Here is a 20754-nt window from a genome sequence, read left to right as displayed (position 1 = left end):
CAGAGGTCACAATGAAAGTCTTTCCCACCACCACAGTGATGACAGGGTTGAGAACTGGATCCATCTGTGTCGCTCTGCTTCTAAACAAAGACACAAAGACAGTGTAAGTCAGTCCTTCAACATTTGTATCCTGAACGTCGCCTGAAATAAAGAGCATCTCTGCAGACGTCCAACTACATTTGACTGTTTCAGTTAACACACTCAGTTTACTGGGCTGCAATAACTACAATACTACCACCATAATACTACAGTAATACTAAAATCATAACTGAAAGGAAAATCAGAATAATCACTCAGAGCTGCTTTTCCATGCAGTAGAATTGCTAACATGCTAACACAGTTTAATTAGCAGAGTTGTTCCAAACAGTCAGGCTAAAATGACAAGATAACAATATAAATACATACCTCACAGTAGCTGCACTTGTAGAGTCTCTTTCTGGTGTGGATCTGTTGGTGTCATCTCAGGTGATGTGGAGCTTTAAAAGTCTTCTCACACAGGTCACATTGATAAGGTCTCTCCTCAGTGTGGGTAAACATGTGTTGTTGTAAGTCTGTGTGAGTTATAAACTCTTTGCCACACTGTTCACAGCAGTACACATCATGTCTGGTGTGAATGCGTAGGTGTGTATTTCGGCTTCCTCTCTGGTTGAAAGTTTTTCCACAGATGTCACAGCTGTATGCCTTAATTCCAGAGTGGGTAACTAGATGACTCTGTAAGTGGCTACTGTGAGTAAAAGCTCTGCCACACTGATCACAGCTGTACGCTTTAACTCCACTGTGGATGAGTTGGTGTTTTTTTAGGGAACGCTTGAAGGAAAAAGACTTTCCACACAAGTCACAGCTGAACGGTCTCTCTCCAGTGTGGATGACCTGATGCTGTTTTAGTTTAGCCCTCACAGTAAAACCCTTCCCACACTTGTCACAGGTGTGTTTTTTCTCTCCCTTTCTTCTGTGAGGTTTGTCGGCCTCCTGAGAGCGCTGACTTCTGGCTCCATGTTGGTCCTGCAGTGACAGAGATACAAACAGAGGCAGTGAGTGAAATGCAGTCGTGGAACAAACTCAACCTTCAAACTCCATTAACACTAGTTTTAAACCTGAAGGTGGAGCGTGGCACCAAACACCTTAAAGGTCTCTTATCCCCACCTGCTGGTAGTTCTAACACATTACATCCAACCTGCTGTTAAAGATAATTCATGACTGTTCAAACACTAAAATCATGCCCATCCCTCCTGATTGTATACACACACACACACACACACACACACACACACACACACACACACACACACACACACACATTATTTTATAATTTAGATTATTTTGTTGTTTCCTATTACATATTTCTATAATTTGTATAGATTTATACAGAATTATTCAGTGATAATAAATCCTATGTTTGTTTATTCTAAAGGAACCCCGTTAGCTTCCACAACAGATGTTGCTCGTCTTCCGTCAAATACTCACATAAAATATTACACAATAAAGTGGATTCAAGATATCCACATAATTTCACTCTTACATCCACAGTGAGGTTTCACAATTGTTCAAATATAAGCAATCAATAATAATAATAATAATATCAATAACATTGAGGCACATTACACAAATTTCAAAAACAAATCATGTCTTACAATATTTACAACAACTAAAAGCTCTGTAAATCGGCTTTTAAGTGTTCATTGAAGTTTTGAATAATTCTCTAATTTTTTAAGGCAACTTATTCCACTTAAAAGTTGCTCTAAATGTAACAGTTTTACAAAACGTTACTTTTAACTCGAGCATTTACTAAATTGCAGCTTGTTGAAAACTGTGTAATATGATGATGTATTTCATCTGGATACTGCAGCTGAGCAGAATAAATGTGGTGTGTTTAACAGAATTGCTTTCTTTAGAACTACAAGTAAGCCATAGAATATTTTAGCCTGTACAGGAAGCCAAGAAAGGTTATTGTGCATTTTATCAATATTAGTATAGTATGAACATCTTCACACTAATCTGGACACCTTATTCTGGACTAACTGAAGTCTGTTAAGATCTGTCTTATTAGCTGCTGACCAAATGATTGAACAATACTCCAGATGAGACATTACTAGTGCATTAATGACATCTTTCATAATGAAGAAGTGATACACAAAGAGCATTTCATAGCCATAGCTATGCCTTGTCGGCAGAGTTATGTGACATTAGTGATGTTTGTACTTTCAGCGTTAACTTGGTTTTAAAGCCTTTAAAATATACGCCGTTCAATAGTCGACCTTCATCTGACAGAGAATGTGATGATTTTGTGGATAATTAAAGTCAGTCATATATCCACAAACACAACAAGCTGAAAGTCAGTGATGCTGCTCGGTTTGCAGCCCTGAACATCACGGCACAAGCAGGATTCACTGCACTGTTAATGTTAGCTGTGTTATATTGCTGCCTCTGTTCGGTGGTGTCGAGCCAAACGCACTTTAACGTGTGTTTGAACGAGCTGACGGTTCACTCGTTAAGCTGAAAGAAAGATGCTTTAATCACAGCAGTCACACATGTGTCCACTGCACCATCTGGAACTCTTCTTGTTTACACTCGTAATAACACAAACACTAAATCCTGCTTCTCTGGTGCTGTTGTGTAGCAGTGTGTACACCTGAGACTGTCACCTGTCTGTCTGTCCTGCACTCTCTCTCTGTTTCTTTCTCTCTGATTGTGGAATAAAAGAATGAACATGTGTTTATAAGTTACACTTGTGTTTGAATCCTGCAGCTTATCACACATTTGATTTCCATGTGTGACGACTGCAAGTGTCCAGAGTGAGGACAGACTGAGGGAGCCACTGCTGCACATCATCTGTGAGGCTTTGCAGCCCTGATGATCCACCAGGACAAACTCAGCAGTGTGTGAGGAAGAGGAGGAGGAAGAGCCAGCAGCAGCTGACAGATGGAGAGAATAGACAGACTGTTCCCTGTTTGTGAAGGACTGCTAGGAAAGTTTAACATAACTGTCTGTGCTGAATCAGTCTTATTAGGTAATGTTCAAATAATGTGATCATCCCAGTGTTTTCAGTGTGGGAGAAAGTACTCAGGGCCTTCAAGTTACACACTATGAAAGGCAGCAACAAGTTTAATGTTCAGAAACCTAAAGTCTGTATCAGCAGCAGGATGGAGCTAAAAATAAATGTTGGTTTCAGTTCTATGAAGCTTTGAGTATTTTGGATCAGTAGCTGCTGTGTTTGTTGCATCATATTGCTGTAACTGTTTATATGCTTTATATATTCTGAGCTAAGTTGATCTATAGTGTTACATGATACACTCTCGGAAATAGAGGTACGAGAGAAGAACATTTTTGTACCTATAGGAACATTTTTTTAAAATGTTCCCTTAAAAGTACATAACTGGTCTTTAAAAGTCCAGAAATGCCCCTTTAAAGGTTCAATCTGAAATAAAGTACAAATCTGTATTATAAAATCTTAAGCAGCAACTTCTCCAGGTTCCAATATTTATGCAATTCTCAAACCTTTTGGCCACGACTGTATAACCTCTTCTGAAGTTTAGTGGATATTATACATGGTTATGCTCAGGATGTGTCGGCCAGTTTCCACTGGAAACGCCTTTTGGTTAAACTGTCAGCGAGGAATTTGCATTTGCACTGTTACATTTTTATATAACTTTAATGCACATAAACAACAGCTGCTTGTTTCAGTGAAAATACATTGATGGGTTTTTAATAAAGTTGTGCAGCTGTAAAGTATTTTGTCTGGTGTCAATTCTATCGTCAGCTACATCGTTATGGCAAATGTTCAAATGTATATGGTGATAAATATCTTTGGTCATATGGTCCTGCTCTGTCTGTCACCTTCTGTGTTGAGCTCATTGTTTCCTCTGTAGTGGCTGAGCTGAGTCCAAGTAGCTGAAAATGTTCCTCTGCTGCTCCGTCAGACTCTCCTCCTCCTGCTGATCAGCTGGGACACAAAACAGATCTTTGTTAGGCTCCACACTGCACTGAAGAGTCAAAGTGTCTCATATGTTCATCTGACAAGTAAAAGAACACATTTTTGTTTCCCGAGGTGGGCAACTTGTTGGAAACAAACACAAAAGCTTTGAGCACTGATACCTGCCATTGCTGCCATTGAAAGATGCAACGCCAGCAATGTGGATTGTCAAGACTCAAACCAATCATCAAGCAAAGACAACAGGGATCATTTGTTTCTGTTTATTTAGCATTCACAGCATTTGTAGTTGCCTTCTGTGCAGGGGAAGTCCACGCACACTGTGTCGTACCGCCATCCGCAGAAGGTGCATTCAACCTCTGTAAGAGAAACGAGATTGTCTGAGACTGAAATGATATTCACTAAAGAAGTGGTGATTTGTAAAACTTCACATTTTGTTTCAGGACGTACTCTGCATGAAAACAAGCGCTCACTCTTCCTGCTCAACAAATGACAAGGGCGGAGCCTTATACCACGTGATACAGAAGCTGTGCCGTGTGATGCTAAAATTAGCAGGGAAAAAACAACGGAGAGCACGTCAGGGATGACGAGAAAGTGACAGGAGAAAATCCGTCCCGGTCAACCACCCAAACATCAATAACGGGAACCTTATACAGCGCTTCCCTATACACGTCGAACTCCCGCAGGCACAAAGACATCACGGAGGCTATCACTTATCACCTGACCAAAGATATGGCTCCATCAACACTGTGCAAAACGAGGGATTTAGGAAAACGATCAACACCCTAGACAAACGCTACACAGTGCCGTCCCGCAACTATTTTTCTATTGTTGCACTACCTGCTCTGTACACGCAGCGTCGAGCAACGGTGGAGACGGAATTTCAAGCAGGACAACATTTTGCTGCAACAACAAAACATGAGACATTTGTTGTTTTATGTTTATTTATTGTTATGAGAGAATCATGATCTCAATTCTAAAATCGTGATTCTCATTTTATGCAAAATCGTGCAGCCCTAACATTAACACAAAACTATTGTTTCACCAGAGAAACACACATGAAGAGAGAGAGAGAGACAATAACAGCTACCAAACAGTCGTCATAATTCGTCACACAATGAGAAAAGGACAAATCAACAAGTAACAATGACTAATTAATATTAAAATCTGTAACATAATGTATTGTTTGGAGTTTAGTCTGATTGGTTCAGGATGAGCTGCCATTATCCAATCACACGTCTGCTTACCTGCATCTTTTCTCTTTTTTCTAACCTGAACACCTGATGGCTTTGAACTTTTGTTGTCCATCTTCCATTGGTTTGAATTTTGCGCTCCAGTACAAACAGAAATCCCCCAACCCGAGGATCAGCACAATTAACCTAACAGCAGGCACGTGCAGAGGGGGGGGCTAGAGGGGCTTGAGCACCCGCCCCTTTCCTGATGGGTGCTCAAGGTGCCCTTTTGTTGAGGCAACTTTTTTTTTTTTAATTATTATTTTATTTTTTTAATGTGTGTGTGCGTGCGGAGTCCTGTCTGTGCCCCTCAACAATAATATTTAACTATTAATCACAGTTTTGCTAAATAAAAGGGTCTGGCTTGCATCAGTCACATGATCACATTTAACCAATGATCGCCCTTGACGGCAGAACGCGCTGGTTACGAGCCGGGAACGAGCCGGGAACGAGCTCACAAAGAGCACGCGCATTTTTAGCGGTCCGGAGCTGTAGGAGAAACACAAGTTAACTCAGAGACACAGACTGATGCGACACAACCAGTAAGTAGGTGTACAGCGCACACTGTAGTGTGTAGCACACAGGAGTATTAGCTTATTACATACACGTTGGTAAGCTGTCTTGTTGCTACTGACGAACTGAAACAAACGAGTGTGCTGTGTGTGCAACAGTGCGACAAACATTACCTGTCCTTTTATTAACTGCACAAGTAGTGCTGGTCACAGCTGCTGGCTACCCGTGTAAGGCTGTCATGGGTCTGTAGCTCTGTCACCGTTTTAGGGAACATATTTAGTTTTAAAGCAAGTTTCCGGGCTTTTCCTGCCTTTCTGGAGGGATTATATTTCACTAAAAACGATCTAATATGCATGTCCACATAATTATGCATTATTATAATTATAATATATTAAAAACACACGCTGTATTTTAAAGAACATACATTAAGAAGCAGATTATATTAGATTTATATTTTAAATAAGACAAAAGTTGGATGTTACAGCAGTAAAATGATTGTATCTCTACAGTTTAAACATGTAATAAGCTTTGCCCTGCACAGAGTGGATAGTGAAACACATGGAATCATCATAAATACATTATTTCATATTTATTACTTCCCCCTCCTCTTTGCTTTATTATTGTAGCTCTAGTAATGAATAATAATGTAAGGATTCTGGATCAGCACCATGATGCCCACAGTATATACAGTATTCTGAAGAAGGTCTAACATGTCACTGTGTGTGTGCATGTGTGTGTTTTATTTAGATGGATTTTTTAAAAAAAACATTACTCATGATATAACATTGTGCAGACATGGCTGGTAAGGACATGAGGAGGAAACAGCAGGAGCTGTGTGAGGCTACTAAAGGCAGGGCTATAACATTTTTCTGTCATCATTTTATTATAGATTAAGTGCAAGAGTTGTTAGGTGTGGATAATTAGATTATAGTTTATTGCAATAGCAAGTTGTGCCTTGTTCTCACATAGACAGCAAGTGCAGAGTGATATATGAAATGATGGGATGGAAGGAAGAAGAGAAGCAAAGAGTGATTCACAGGCAGAGCCTAAATTATTTCTCACAGTTTTTGTTGCCTTGTGGTTCCAAGCGCTGTCACCAATCTTTGCATTTAGTTATTATCTCATGACACTTGTTTAATCAGCTACCATCTCTCCTGTGGACTTTTTAATGTCTACAGTCTCAGACCAACACAGCCCTGCCCTCCAGCACTATCCACAGCAACCCCTCAACAGCAACATTGTACCCATCAGGTAAAGCATCGGCTACGTTTGCTTTGCCTTATTGCCCATATTAGATTCTTGATGAAAGTGTGTTGTTGTTATTCAGCCTGGTTCAATGTGCCCCTTTTTAACTTTGAGCACCCGCCCCTTTAAACCTCTCTGCACGGCCCTGCCTAACAGACCTACACCTTAGTTCACAGATTCACTTTGTCTAAGGTTGATTTCTGGGATTTCACACAACCCAGGATTCAGATCGTGAATCCATGATGGGCTTGGATTTACATCATTATAAATGAAATGTGCTCTACTTGGAAGCAGCCGGCCCCGCCCCTTTTGACGGGTTGTGTGAGACTTTAAATCATCAAACTGTAAATTATAAAGTTTAAATTGTTATTGATCCTTTACCCCGAGTCCTAAAGTGTAGATTTATTTTCTTACTCTTCTTATATTTATTGTTTGTTTACTTGCACCGCTGTAACTGCAGCCTCGTCGTCTCGTCTCTCTATATGCTGGACTGTCTGTAGCGGAGATGACAATAAAGTTTACTTTGACTTCAGCAGCGCGCAGGCGCACCGAGGGCTCTCGTGCTCACTTTATAGAATTTAGAAAAAACATCAGTGCAGATTATAAGTCTGTATCATAATATCTGTTTGCTGTGTTGTTTTTATTTTGTTTTGCGAGTTGGTTATTAGATGCCGCTCCAGCCAGCCAGAGACTCCCCGCCGCCCCGCCCTCTCCTCCCTGTGCCGCCAGCAGCAGGCGCACCTCGCAAACGGAGGGCGCCCTTACTCCCAGCAAATGGCTGATAGAAAACCGATCGGTGCCTACGAATTTCCCAATATGCGCTGGCATGACGTCGGGGAAGCATGGGTACGACCGATTATTTTATTTTTTTCTTGCCCGTGATGCCCCCCCCACCACGATGCATTCTATTGGTTTGCACACTTACACACACCCAGCTGTGGTTTCCCGTTTTGCTGGACTCTGGAGAGCCCCGCCTTTAACGCTCTTCTCTCACAGAGAGCAACAGAAAACTTGGAAAAACTCCAGATTGACTGAACTCAGTTCAAAGTTACCTTGACACCTTTAGATGTGAGACGTAGTGATGGTCCGCTTGAAACTGACGCTCCGGTGCGTGTGTCAGAAAGATCAACGCGCTGCTTCAGAAGCACCGTGTCGAGGCTTGATTCGTTTGGCCAGAGTCACGTGATCAGTGACGTCTGAAGCTTCATTTAGAACGTACCTCTTTTTAAATCGAACTTTATTGAAACACAATGAGTATACAACATACAAACAGATGAAGTTTACAAAAGAACAGGGCCCTATTTCAGGAAGCCGGTTTAGAAAACTTAGAGTGAAAAACGATACTCAGGGTTGAGTAACCCCGAACTGTCCAACTCGGAATATTCGGTTTCAGAAAGGCTGATAACAATTAGTTCAATCAACGCGGAGTTGCTTTAACCCCAAGTGAAGCGCGCGCACGAGGATACATAAAGCCCTGATAAGCGGAGGACAGAGTAAGCGAGTCACCATGGAGACAGAGGGAAAGAAGGCGCGGTCAATGTATTTTACAGCGCTTGAGGCCGAAATTCTGATGGCAGCATATGCCGATAACATGCAAATTTTGCAGAAAAAAAGGTAACACAGCCTCAGCTGCAAAAGAAAGGGAGCATGCATGGCAAAACAAAGCCGACAGAGTCAATGCGTGAGTGTTAATATAAACATTGATCTAGGGATTTCCACCCATTTAACACGTTATTTTATCATATGTTATTTTATTTGTTATTTTATACATTTTATGTTGTGATGTGATGTGAGCACAGGTGCAACCCAACAGGCCCCAAACGTGCCTGGCAGCAAGTAAAAATGAAATATAAAAATATAGTCCAAACAGGTGAGGTGTAATTGTATTATGAGCCATAGTGCTTGGTCTGTTTGTCCCATGTAAATCAATTGCAGTTAGAGGCTACATTAATTTTCCTTCTGTAAGCACTTATTGAAATTATCTGAGCACATTACAAGTACATATTTGCTTACTCTGTATGCTCAAATGTGACCCGTTATAGCCAACAGAAAAAAAGCGGAGGCCCGAAAAACAGGTGGGGGTCCTCCACCACCACCACTCACAGAGGCTCAGCAGTTGGCCCTCAGCCAAAACAGTGGGCGCCCTGTGGCCGAAGGCATCTCTGCGGGGACATCCTCTGAGTCAATAACCCCGCAAGACACAAGTGCCTACATAGGGGGTAAATTCAAAATAATACATGATGTGCATACATCCTTTCTTCACAGTCACCTTTGCAGTGCTGCTCATTCATTTGATAAACTCTTCACCATAATGAATTTGTTTGTAGTGAAGTTATTTTCCGACTGATTTTGCCTTCCCTCAGTCTTGGTTGTCTTTGAGAGCATAATGACAATGAAGTGTAAGGTGATTGGTATGTTTGTTAATTGCCATTTGGTCCCTTGTAAGTTATAAGTGACCTGTATAAACCTCATATTCTATCAGTTGATGGTGATGGTGTACTGCATCTGGTGCAGCCTCCTGTTGAGCCAGACCAACATGCAGTTGTGAGTAATACTCCACAGATTATATGAGTTTACAGTAGAACAGCAATGTTGTTTATTTCTTTACTACAGGAAAATAATGAAGAAACATTGACAGCTGTTACAGAGGAGGAAGCAACAGAGACACTTTATGAGGTTTACATCTTTTAATACTTTGTGTACAGGAAATACAGGCGACCAATAAAGCCAGTTGAACAGAAAATCTGTTTATTCGTCTTTCAACATGTTGAGGTGATGGGTCAAAGGAAATGATTGTGACATATGGTGTCTCTGACTGCGCTTCCATCTTGTATGTCCGTGGGAGGGTCAGGATGTTCATGGTTTGGATCACTGCTGATGTTTGGTTCAGAAGGACAGTGTTCTCCTCTAATTGTGGCAATGTTGTGAAGAATCACACATGCCACAATAATGTCACATGCCCTTTCTGGGGTGACCCTGAGTCTTTGCAGGCACTGGAACCGGGCCTTAAGCATTCCGATAGTCATTTCAATTCTGGCTCTTGTCCTGCAATTAGCCAGATTATAGCGCTGCTGTGGGCCTGGTTCAGGGTCAGGGTAAGGGGTAAGCAAATAGGGTAAACATGGATAACCCCTATCACCAAGCAAGTAGCCAGTGAACTCTCCTAAGACAGAAGGGTACACTTCAGTTCAAATGTCCCTGTAGCAATTGGTCTTTATATATTTTAAAGTATTTTCAACTCACCATGTCCAAATTTTGTGCTCAGTGTACATTCACGGAATATTTGTGAGTCATGGACAGAGCCTGGCCACTTGGCTTCCACATTTGTGATAATGTTGGCAGCATCATATATGATCTTCACAGTGCAGAGAACACAAATTAGCATCCATTACTATAATGAAATAATTTGTTAGTTTGAAATGCTACAGGGAACTATGTACCTGTACATTAATGCTGTGGAAAGACTTCCTGTTCACATAGTCTCCTTCATTTACTGAAGGAGCAATGATTGGAATGTGAGTGCATCTATACAGCCAATCATGCCTGGGAACCCTGAAAATAAATGTAATATTTAAGTAGTAGTCCAAGTATCACCACATCATGAATTAAGTTTCGTTCATCCTGATACCTGCAACTTTGTGGAATCCCTCTTTGATAAATCTTGTGGGTCTATGACCGGGGAACACCACAAACGAGTGCAGGAGACGTTTCAGTGCAACTGTAACATTCCTGACTGCCCGACAGACGGTAGACTTGGAAACGTGCTCAGCGTCACCAATATTGTACAGAAAGCTCCCGTTTGCAAAGAAACGGAGTGCGGTACAAAGAATATGTAATGGACTGAGAGGATGTCCACGATGTGTCACATGCGCAATATATGGCCTGAGGATGTTATTCAAATAACTTATTGATTGTGCTGAGAAACGGTAACGTTCGCACAGGAAATCATCAGGTAATGATAAAATGTCCATACGCGCTCTGATCACTCTCTCCTGGCGGAGAGCTCTGCGGAGTATTTGGGCTTCAAGATCTACTGGCTCTTCAAGGAAGGGACACGCCATGTCTGACACTTCCTACTGTCAGGTTTCCGACAAAGAGGCGGGGACAGTCAGGGTTAGTTGTAGTAAACCTGTTAGGGGGCAGGTTAGCTTCACGGAGTGTGTCGTCATAGTGACTCACTGAGGCTTCAGCTAAACTCGCTTTGTGAAACCGAAAAACCAGAGTTTTCGTTAACTCAGGGTATACTTACTCAGTTTTTCCACTAAACCGGCTTCCTGAAACAGGGCCCAGAACATGAACATACAGAACCAGGAGTAAAAAAATGATGATATGAGTAGGCGAAAAAAATCAACATATAAATATTGTTCTGAGAGGCTTTTTGTTGGTTGAGTCTGAAATTGATTGTATGTACAATTCATATCCTTATAAAAAGGCAGAAATATGGTGTTTTATTAATAAACTTACATGTATGGATATAAAATAGCTAAAAGTATTAACAAATATTTTATAAAAAACATTTATCATTCTTCCTGGGGAACTTAAAGAAAAAGAATAAAACATTTTCCATCGTAAAGAAAACTCCCTTAAAATATGGACAATAACAAAACTGCTAAATTCTTCCAGAATCTCTGTGTAGAGGAACCAAAAGAGATGTGCCACAGTTTCTGGATGATCCCCACAGAAAGTTCAATTAGTATTTATGTCTCTTTTAAATGTCACCATATAGTGACTGGCTGGGTAACATTTATGAAGAATTTTATATGAGATTTCCTTCACCTTGTTCACAATTAGATATTTATGGGATCATCCAGACTGTCTTCCAGGTGATATCTGGAACATGTCGGTTCCAGTAAGATATTCTATATATGGGAGAGACATGATATCTTCTTGGAATAAACTACGTATTCTCTTATTGCTGTTACCAAGTTCCTGTGAAAAGCAGATTTTTCCCACTGCTGACTCAGCTGGATCAGGGAGAGTGACTGAGGCAGATATTGAGCTGTCAGTGTTTTTATATAACATTAAAGTCCCTGAGGGTATGGCAACAAGCACCATTGAGAATTCCCCAACACTGACGGGAAAATTATATAGTGTAAGGAATTCATTGTAAGTAAGTAGTACTCCCTCGTTAAATTTTAAAACTTAGTAGCGGCCGCCATTGTTGGCAGCTGAAATTTGGCTGGGCCGCGCTATGAATTCTGGGATATGGTGGGCCACGAAGGACACACCCAACCCATCCTTCAAACTCGGGGGAATGAAGGACGCATTTGAAGGAGTCGAGGAATCGGGACAGCCTTCGTCGCCTGGCTGTGACGTCATCGGCCTTCAAATGCGGCCTCCGGAGGATGCAGCCGACGTTTTGGGACACAGCTTGTGTCTTTGTTGGTCATGTGACCTCCCAGGGACTACACATGGAAACGAGCAGTTTAGCTCAAATCTGGCAGGTTTCCATCGTCTGTTTTTGTCCTGATGTCCATGAGCATGAACACTGTCCCTGTCAAACACGTCCAGATAATCTGATCCAGTGTTGTTCTTCTTCTGTGGTGTTTGTGATGGAGCAGTAGCTGCTGATCCTGATGTCCTCCACCAAGGGGGCAGCAAATTCAGCCGACTGTCATCATTTATTAAAAAGATGTAACAATGTGACATAATGCAATATAATAGTGTCAGTTACACATTGTGGGTTGCACTGTGGCCAGAATGGACATTACCTCCTGCCTAATGGAAGCTGTCAGCCATCCTGCAACCATGAATTAGATAAGCAGAAGTGAAGGGATTGTTAACAACAATTTAATAATAAAATGTAATGTGATAGTTGCACTTTATTAGCTCCCCACAATCGTATGAATAATAACCATGAATGCACTGCATGCTCATAGCAAGTTCTTTAGGTTTAAAGTGAGATCCTGCTTTAAAGGGCGCTTCATCTGCTGGGAATGACATGTTTCTTCTAGTATGTAAGGCTCAGCCCATCTTACTGGGACTTACTTTTGTAGATCCACATGCTCTAAACCTGGTGATCCATGATTGGTGCAGAAGCTTTAAGCTACTATTAACAAATAATGACCATGGACTTAGTTGTTACTACAATAACTTATCATTGAGCAACTTGTATATTTAATTTTACTTGTAAAACTATGCAAGTAGAATTGAACGGGGCACAGTGAGCTGAGCACAGGCCCACTCTGTGACACTCAGAGGTTTGTGGATATCATACTGAGAGTATTGGACACAGTGCAGCCAGCTTGCAGCCACTTTCCCACCACTTTAGCACAATGTTTACATGAGACTCAGCCACACTAATGTTCCTGGGCAGACATGTGGTGCAGCATGGCTGATGGCACTGTACCTGCAGCTGTCATGGACAAGAACCACTCAATACCTCACCCAAGCCAAGCCTGTGCTGATGTTGTGATCTGAGACCGAGACACTAACCCAGGATCATGATATGATGTTGTGAGAGTTTCACTAAGAATTAGCTCTGATTACAAGATTTCAATCTATCGTAACTCTAATTTGTATTTACTTCAGTTTGTTCATCTTGGAGCTGTGTGCAGCTGAGGACAGTCTTATTATTACCAGGTGAGGATATGTAACAGCCACAGTCTGTAGAGATGATGTCACCATGGAGTGGTGATGTCACTGGAGCTGCCAATATGTGCTCCAGCCAAAGCTACACCAGAGGGTTGTGCTGTGTAACAGGTTGGTGCAGGTGGTGTTATCTACATTTGAACATTAGGCAACAGTCTCATGAAGACACTTTCTATTGTTCACTAAAGACCAACAATAACAGAGACAAAGGGAGAGCAGCAGAACTAGTGCTAACAATTAGCACTGCTAGCCTGCCCACCAACACCAGCTAATGTTCTAAAAACGATGATCAATGATTTTGCTGTAACGGCTCCAGCTGTCTGTGTCAGGGACACGTTGGAGATGAAGTGAGTGATCCAGTGACAAAGGTTTGGAAAGCTGCAGTCAGCTGAGACTAAAGGAGTCACCTGACCGAGAGACCAAATGTTTCACTGAGAACGTCCAGATGAACAGAATCAACCTTTGGGATAATCTGTTCCACACATCCATGTTTCACTTACTGCATTATATTTCCTCATTGCTGTGCACACAGGCCTGTGGCTTATAACCAACTCCAAGTTCAGACTCAGAGGCTGCTGAAGCTGTTTTCTGGAACAGAGACGTGTTGGATATAAAACCAACTCTTCTTTATGTGTCAGCACTGAGGAAAGGAGCAGCTTCGTTTCTAAGTGTATGAAGGACTGTAGCAGTGTGTGTGTGAGCTTTATTTCACAGACAGAACCATGTCAAAAACACAACTTCAGGTAAAAACAATACAAAATCAAAGAGTCTGATCAGAAGGATTAAACAGAGGAGTGTGGGACTGTTTTTAACAGACAGCAGGTTAAGCCAGGCTGGAGGAGTAAACTGAGCCTCGGTGTGAGCAGCAGTGTGTTTGACAGGAAGCTGAGATAAACAGTCTGGAGCCCATTTAGTGCTTCATATGAAAGTGTGAGGATTTGAAAGCAAATCTAAAATCAAGCAGGAGTCAGTGTGAGAATGATTTGTGCTTTTCCTCAGTCAGATGCTGGGAGTTTCAGTTCATCCATGTTCAGCGTGCTGTGCTTTGTGTAACAGGAGAATATGACAGTATAAATCAAGTCTTCATGTCACTGAAAGCCTCCACAGTCTGCTATGGAGGTGCATCAGTTTGGATTTACAAGAAGAACATTTCTTAAACCTGCCACAAGATGGCGCTCCAACAGAAGGGATGTCCACAGTGTAACACAGACACACACATACTGTGTGAATGTGTGAGTGAATGGGCTTTCAACACAAGGCTTCTGCTGCTACCTTTAATTACATAATTAGCTAACAAGAACAAACTGTTAATTACCACCAAAGAACGGCTCCAGATTTTAGCTGCTGACCATTTTGTGAAACGTTGATTACATCAGCTTATTGTTGATTTTTCAACCTTAATATCAGCTGCTTTAAAGGAGCCTCGTTCTCTCGCAGTAACAGTTTTCTTCACTAGATGCAGTGCAGGCACAGTCTGTGTTTCTAAACTACACACTAATGTTCATTGTTGTGCAGCTAAATCCTCCCTCTGGATGGGAAGAATCCCTGTCAGGCTTCAAACACCTGGCTTGGTGTTCTGGAGCTAATGTGTCACCTGTGAGGACTCTGAGATGAACACACAGCAGACACTTCAGTTCTCCGTCTGTGTGTCCTCAGTTTCCCAGCATGCCTTGGCTGTGGTGGTGGAGGTGAATGAGGGGGAACATGCTGCTCTGTCAGCACTCAGGTTTCATACCTGGTGATCTCAGAGGACAAAGCGGCGTTACAGCAGCGCACGTTGATGAGACCTGATGCTCTGAACAGTTCAGACTTCAGCCTCACTCTGAGAAAACAAACGACTGACTGTCAGCAGCAACTACACCTGCTCCATCAGTGACGGAGAGAAGAACTGAGACTGAGAGACATACAGCTGCAGGTCAAAGGTCAGAAACGCCCGCTCTTTGTACGGGTCAGGAGTTAGTACTGCAGAGGTCAGAGGTCAGCTTGCTGACAAACCATTTGAAACAGTTTGGAGCTAAAAGCACAACAGCAGAGGAAAGAAGAGACACTGCAGAGATGATGCAAAATATTGTGTTTTGTTCTCAGCTGTCAAAAAGTGTAACACACGTGTTCCAGCACAGCCTTTGTGTACTTTCACTTCTCCATACTGTCCATTGGAAATCCTGTTTGTTACTTTTTGATTTCAGTCCATGTGTCCAAAGCAAACTTCTGTCCCACACTTTCTCTGCTGACTCTTCACCGATGCTCAGATGATCTCAGATGATTTCACCAGAACTCATCAAAATTCGGGCTCCACAGAAACCCAGACGTCACTAAACAAGCGTAACAAGCAAAGTGAAAACTGGTCGTTCAGCTTTATTGACCAAAGATAAGCTCACATGTCACCTCATGACACAGACACTTATTTCCACAGCATGCACGAGGACTGACAATAAGTGTCTATAAAGCCACTTCTATCTGCCACACCTGTGCTTCTGTCATGGTTGCTCTCCTCTCACTCTGTCATTTATCCACAGTCTGCCTCCCTCTGCTCCGTCAGCTGACGTCCTCTCTACACCACCTGCTGTGTTTTATCCTGCAAAAACACATTTAAGAAGCGTTGCACCGAGTAACGGGAGTAACTGCTATAAAATACATTTAAAGGAGGTGGTGCTGAGTGCTGTGACTGGGGTCCCACCACTGACATCACGGGTGGAGGACATGTTGGAAAACTGCTACAAAGTGCTGTGCAGCCAGCAGAGCTTACAGTCTGTCCTGTGTGTCATACAGGCTCTCACACTTAGTGTTTCTGTGACACATTGAAGAGAAGTTTGTGTTGTTCACAGTTGTGCTTGTACTGAGTGACAGCTGACATGACCTAACAGGAATAATGTGTCTGTGCTGAATGAGAAGTAACACACAATGAAGTCTTGATGCATCTCAATCATCCAGGAAAGTGAGTCTGTTGGTTCTGTTCATCTGGACGCAGCGTTTTGTGGGAGAAACGTGTCGTCATCATCAGGTGACGTCTTCAGTCTCAGCTGCAGGTTTCAGTCTTACAAACAGGACATTTGCATAAAGACTGAAAGCAGCTGCAGGAACGATGGGCTGGGAGCTCCGTTCCTTCATCTTAATTATGCAGATTCTCAGGACCATTGATCAACAACCACTGATCCATGTCCATGAGTCCCATTCACAGAGATGTGGGAATGGCTGCAGTCACAGCATGTAAGATGGAAATAAATGAGAAGTATTTAGCTGAAGTGGATTTGATTTATGTTACTTCTTTTTTAACTTGTAGTTCTACATTGGAAGATTATTGTGATATTGGAATATAAAAATAAATTTATATTCTATTATTTTCTCAAAATAAGCGTCACACTCGTGGAAGCCGGTGTAGCCGCCGAAACGCCTGCATTTATGGAGACTTTCAGCCCCAGGTAGGCCAGTTATGGATCTTGGGATCCACATTATGTCAGCAGCTGTTCTCCACCGTGAACTGTGTTCAAACAAACACGCTCACGCCTCACAGACGACAGCTTACAGTCTGTAGAGATAAAGTGACTTCGTACAGCCCCGACCTGCAGACGCTGTGCACAGAGGTTCAGGAGCAGAAGTCCCGTTGTAATGTGAATGGTTGGTTGTGTCTAAAGCCCTGAGATAGACTGGTGACTGCACACATCCTTTCAAGGAAGCATTTCATTCATCCCTAACAAATGGAACAAAACACTGTGCAGCGTGTTCAGGTTTGAACGTGGCCCTGGCCTCTCTCTGCATCCACCTGGCACATGCAACACACATCCACTCCCTGCTGAACTGCCTGTATTTGATGTGTTGAAGTTTTGGTAAAGTTTGAATAAATTCCACTTTATTTATAGGAACATTTCATCTGTGGACTCCTGCTTCCCCTCTCCTTGAGCCAGTTTGTGACGGGAACATGACATAAGAAAAGTAATTTATCCCTTTTTGATTCTGTGTATCTGGCGCTCATCCAGTGAGTTCACACTTGGCAGAAACAGACTGAATTTGTCTGGAGAACTTTGGCTTCAGCCAAGTTAGATAAACACACTGTGTCTCTGTCAAAACAGCAGTGTAGTTGTGGCACCCCTGTGAGGGAATGACCACATTAATATTATTTTGTGTAAAACACTCATGTAACGGGACATTTTTCATTGCTATATGTATTTATTTTCAGTTTCTTTAAGAGGATAGAAAATCCATGTAACAGGGATTCATTTTATGTTAGAAAGCAGTGAGGGCGGAACTTTGGTGCTTGCTCCGGGGTTTCGGGGAGCAGTAAGTGGAGCCCACCTTCCGCTGCTTCCTCAGACACGTTCTGGAGGAAAGCAGAGACGCATCGTGTCTTCCTTACTCTGCTCTTCACCTGCTTTTACAGGTCGGTACACGGTGCTCGCACCGAAAATGTTGTTTATTGTCACCATGGTTACCCACGTTAATGTGAATGGGAGAGTTAAGGCGGTCCGCCAAAGTTATTCATATGTAAACACGGGAGAAAACCAGAGGAGTGTCCCGCGCGACCGCACCGCGAGCCCGCTCGTTAGGTGGAGCGCTCGTGAAGCAGAGTCAGTGCGCTCCTATGCTCTGTGCAAACGTGTTGTAATGCTCCAATCAAATCAGTTCTGTGAGATGTGAATGTTAATAGTTCTGTTAAAGTGACTGAGTAGATTAGCTAGTGTAACACAAGCACTCTGAGCAACTCTGTGTAGCTAACAGAGGCATTCATGGGTTGATTCAACAAGCTGTGTTTCATGATGCACTAAATAGTGATTTTGCCAGTAAATTACTGGAGGGAACAAATGTAATGTATTTACCAATGCTGTTATTGAATAGAACTGTTTAGCCAGTAAGACACTGCAGAAGACAATGTGATGTGTTTATTGATATGATAAAAGGATGTAGCTGTTATGGAAAGAAGTGTGAACTTGAGAAACTGAACCAGTTAAAAAGAGTATATTTCACTGATGTTGTGAAATAAGTAAATGTAATTGATGTGAATGAGGAACCAGCTGAACAGTATATTGAAAGCTCATGTTTAGTGTTTTATAGCATTTATTTGTGTGAAATAAATCAGACTCAGACACGTTCTGGAGGAAAGCAGAGACGCATCGTGTCTTCCTTACTCTGCTCTTCACCTGCTTTTACAGGTAACATATTTGTCATCGAGGTCTTCATCCTTGGGACCCGTAACATAGTAACTTCTTCATTGTTATACTTCTATAGTTTTCCCATTTTGTGAGCTGTGGATGTGGAAAGTGTCTCAGTGACACATCCACATGAAAACGGCGTTACCTTCGTTCATTTGCACGTCAAATGAACGAGCTGTTTGGACTTTAACGTCACAGCTGATGCTTCGATACTCGAACTCAAGAGTTCAGCTTCCACTCAGAGGTACAAGTACACACAGCAAAGATAAACGTGTACACAAGGTTGAACCCACAAGTGCACAGCTCCAACCAGAGATGGGCAGTAATCCGATTACTTTTTTCAAGAAACGAGTAAAGTGAGGGATTACTATTGCAAAAAAGGTAATTAGATTACTGTTACTTTCCCGTAAGCATGCTGCGTTACTGCGTTACTAAAACCGCAGCTGTGTGCAGATGAACAATGGATAATCTATCGAGTGTGGAGAGAGTGTGAGCGTGCAGCGTTTAAAGCGTGGAAGCACTGACCTTACTTTGAGTTTGACTCTGTAAAAAGTGACAGAAACATTAGCATCCGCTGTTCACTGCGTGGGAAGACAACATGCTCACTCACTATGTGTTAATGGGCATGCTTATTTATAACTTTGATAAAATGTCATAAAAATAATTCCATGCCAGCTCACCATTGGTGATCAGGTAGTTTCTGTTCCAGTTCCAGTCCCATAAATCATGAAGCTTGCTGCCAGAAAAGCTTCAAATCTCCTTTGAAAGCTGTTTGTGGTCTTGATTGTGGGAGCTTCAGTTGTCTGACTCCAGCTGCCACACAGTGCTCACTGATATCATTTGCAAAAACCCCAGTGTGACAATATTTATCAGTGAAGCAGAAATCAGGAAGTGACGACTTTTCTTTGAACATTTGCTAAGGCTAAGCTGTGCTTTCTACCACAGTTGGGAATTTCCTGGTTTACAACAAATTATTGTGTCAACACCGCATAAGATTTCAAACTACAGGAAAATCACTGGAGTTATAAGAGGCAGACAACGACACACACACCACATGCATGCTGTTGCTATTTATTGTGGATTAACCTGTCAAGGGCAAGAACAAAAGAATTCTGCCTCAAATACAGGAAATCATAGCTTTCCTGTATTTCCTCCATTGTTGGCATGCTGGTTAGTGCTGTTGCTCCACAGTAAGAAGGTCCTGGGCTAAATTATCCATGAATGTAAACGGCTGTGTGTTTCTATCTGATAGACTGGTGAGCTGTCCAGGGTGTACCCTGCCTGGTAACCTATCACTTCAGGGTTATTTCCCAGCCCTGCTGCAACCAGGATAGAGATAGGAGGATGGTAGTTGTTGTAGACCCATTCAATTTCAATTGAAGGATTAAAATGTTCCAGGAGCTCAACTTACTCCATCTGAACATGTTTCAATCGTGTTTTATGAACACAACATGCAGGTTTACTGAATATGAAAAGGTTGTGTTGATTTAACTCAGTTGTTTAAGTTTCTGCCAAAGCAAAACCTTTGTGTGCAACCAGTGTCCACTATTGAATCAAGTAAATCCAACATGTTTTGTCAGTGCAAAAGGAGTTACGGTGCCTGTATTCCTGCACAATATTGTCCCGGGAGGGAGGAAAACTTTCTGGTGAAGTTTTGGTTGATTTTTGGGTTTTGCTTGACACTAGGTTGATTTTATCAGTGAGGTTTGGATTGTTTTCTTTCTCTAAGAGAGAGAAAGATGGTTTTATGCTTGGACATGTTTGCAATGGGCCCCAGTATTTGTTACTTTATTAGTATTTTATTGGTTGCGTTTGTTTGTGCTTTTGTTACAGTGCACTGAGATAAGAACATCTGAGAGGTGTGATCCACCGCTGGTGATATTTTGGTATTTTGTGAGTTCCCGATTTAACAAATCAGCTCTTTAATCCAGACCTGAGAGGTTGAACTTTAAAGCGCTATAAAATATTCTTACTGGAAACAGTGGCAAAGTGTTTTTCTCCATGATTATAATGGGCTTGGGAGAAATTCACTTATATGTGACATTGATCACATGAGAAGTCCTGAGCCTAAAAGGATTGCAGCCAGTCAATCCAGTCCAAA

At 42.0% G+C, this 20754-nt stretch overlaps 1 protein-coding gene and 1 long non-coding RNA gene across 3 annotated transcripts in view; one reads left to right on the top strand and one right to left on the bottom strand.

Moving 5' to 3' along the window:
• Window positions 1–700: 700 nt before the first annotated feature.
• On the bottom strand, window positions 701–8056 carry LOC309702460. Its single transcript, XR_014275511.1, has 3 exons — window positions 7971–8056; window positions 3835–3940; window positions 701–1002 (listed from the first exon to the last, which is right to left on the bottom strand). It is a non-coding gene; the product is annotated as an uncharacterized lncRNA (long non-coding RNA).
• Window positions 8057–9407: 1351 nt separating this feature from the next.
• LOC309702296 (uncharacterized protein) overlaps window positions 9408–20754 on the top strand; it is a 46326-nt gene continuing 34979 nt past the window's right edge. The window contains exon 1 of one of the 2 annotated variants that reach the window (XM_082526910.1): window positions 9408–9462. The gene's annotated coding sequence lies outside the window, so the exon portion shown is untranslated. Of the gene's footprint in view, window positions 9463–18414; window positions 18654–20754 lie in introns of those variants that run through there. The other variant, XM_082526909.1, reaches the window with a different exon arrangement.

The sequence above is a fragment of the Aulonocara stuartgranti genome, assembly GCF_965226115.1.
Source record: "Aulonocara stuartgranti genome assembly, chromosome: 3".
In the NCBI taxonomy this organism is placed as follows: domain Eukaryota; kingdom Metazoa; phylum Chordata; class Actinopteri; order Cichliformes; family Cichlidae; genus Aulonocara; species Aulonocara stuartgranti.
This window is presented reverse-complemented; position numbering and strand designations above follow the sequence as displayed.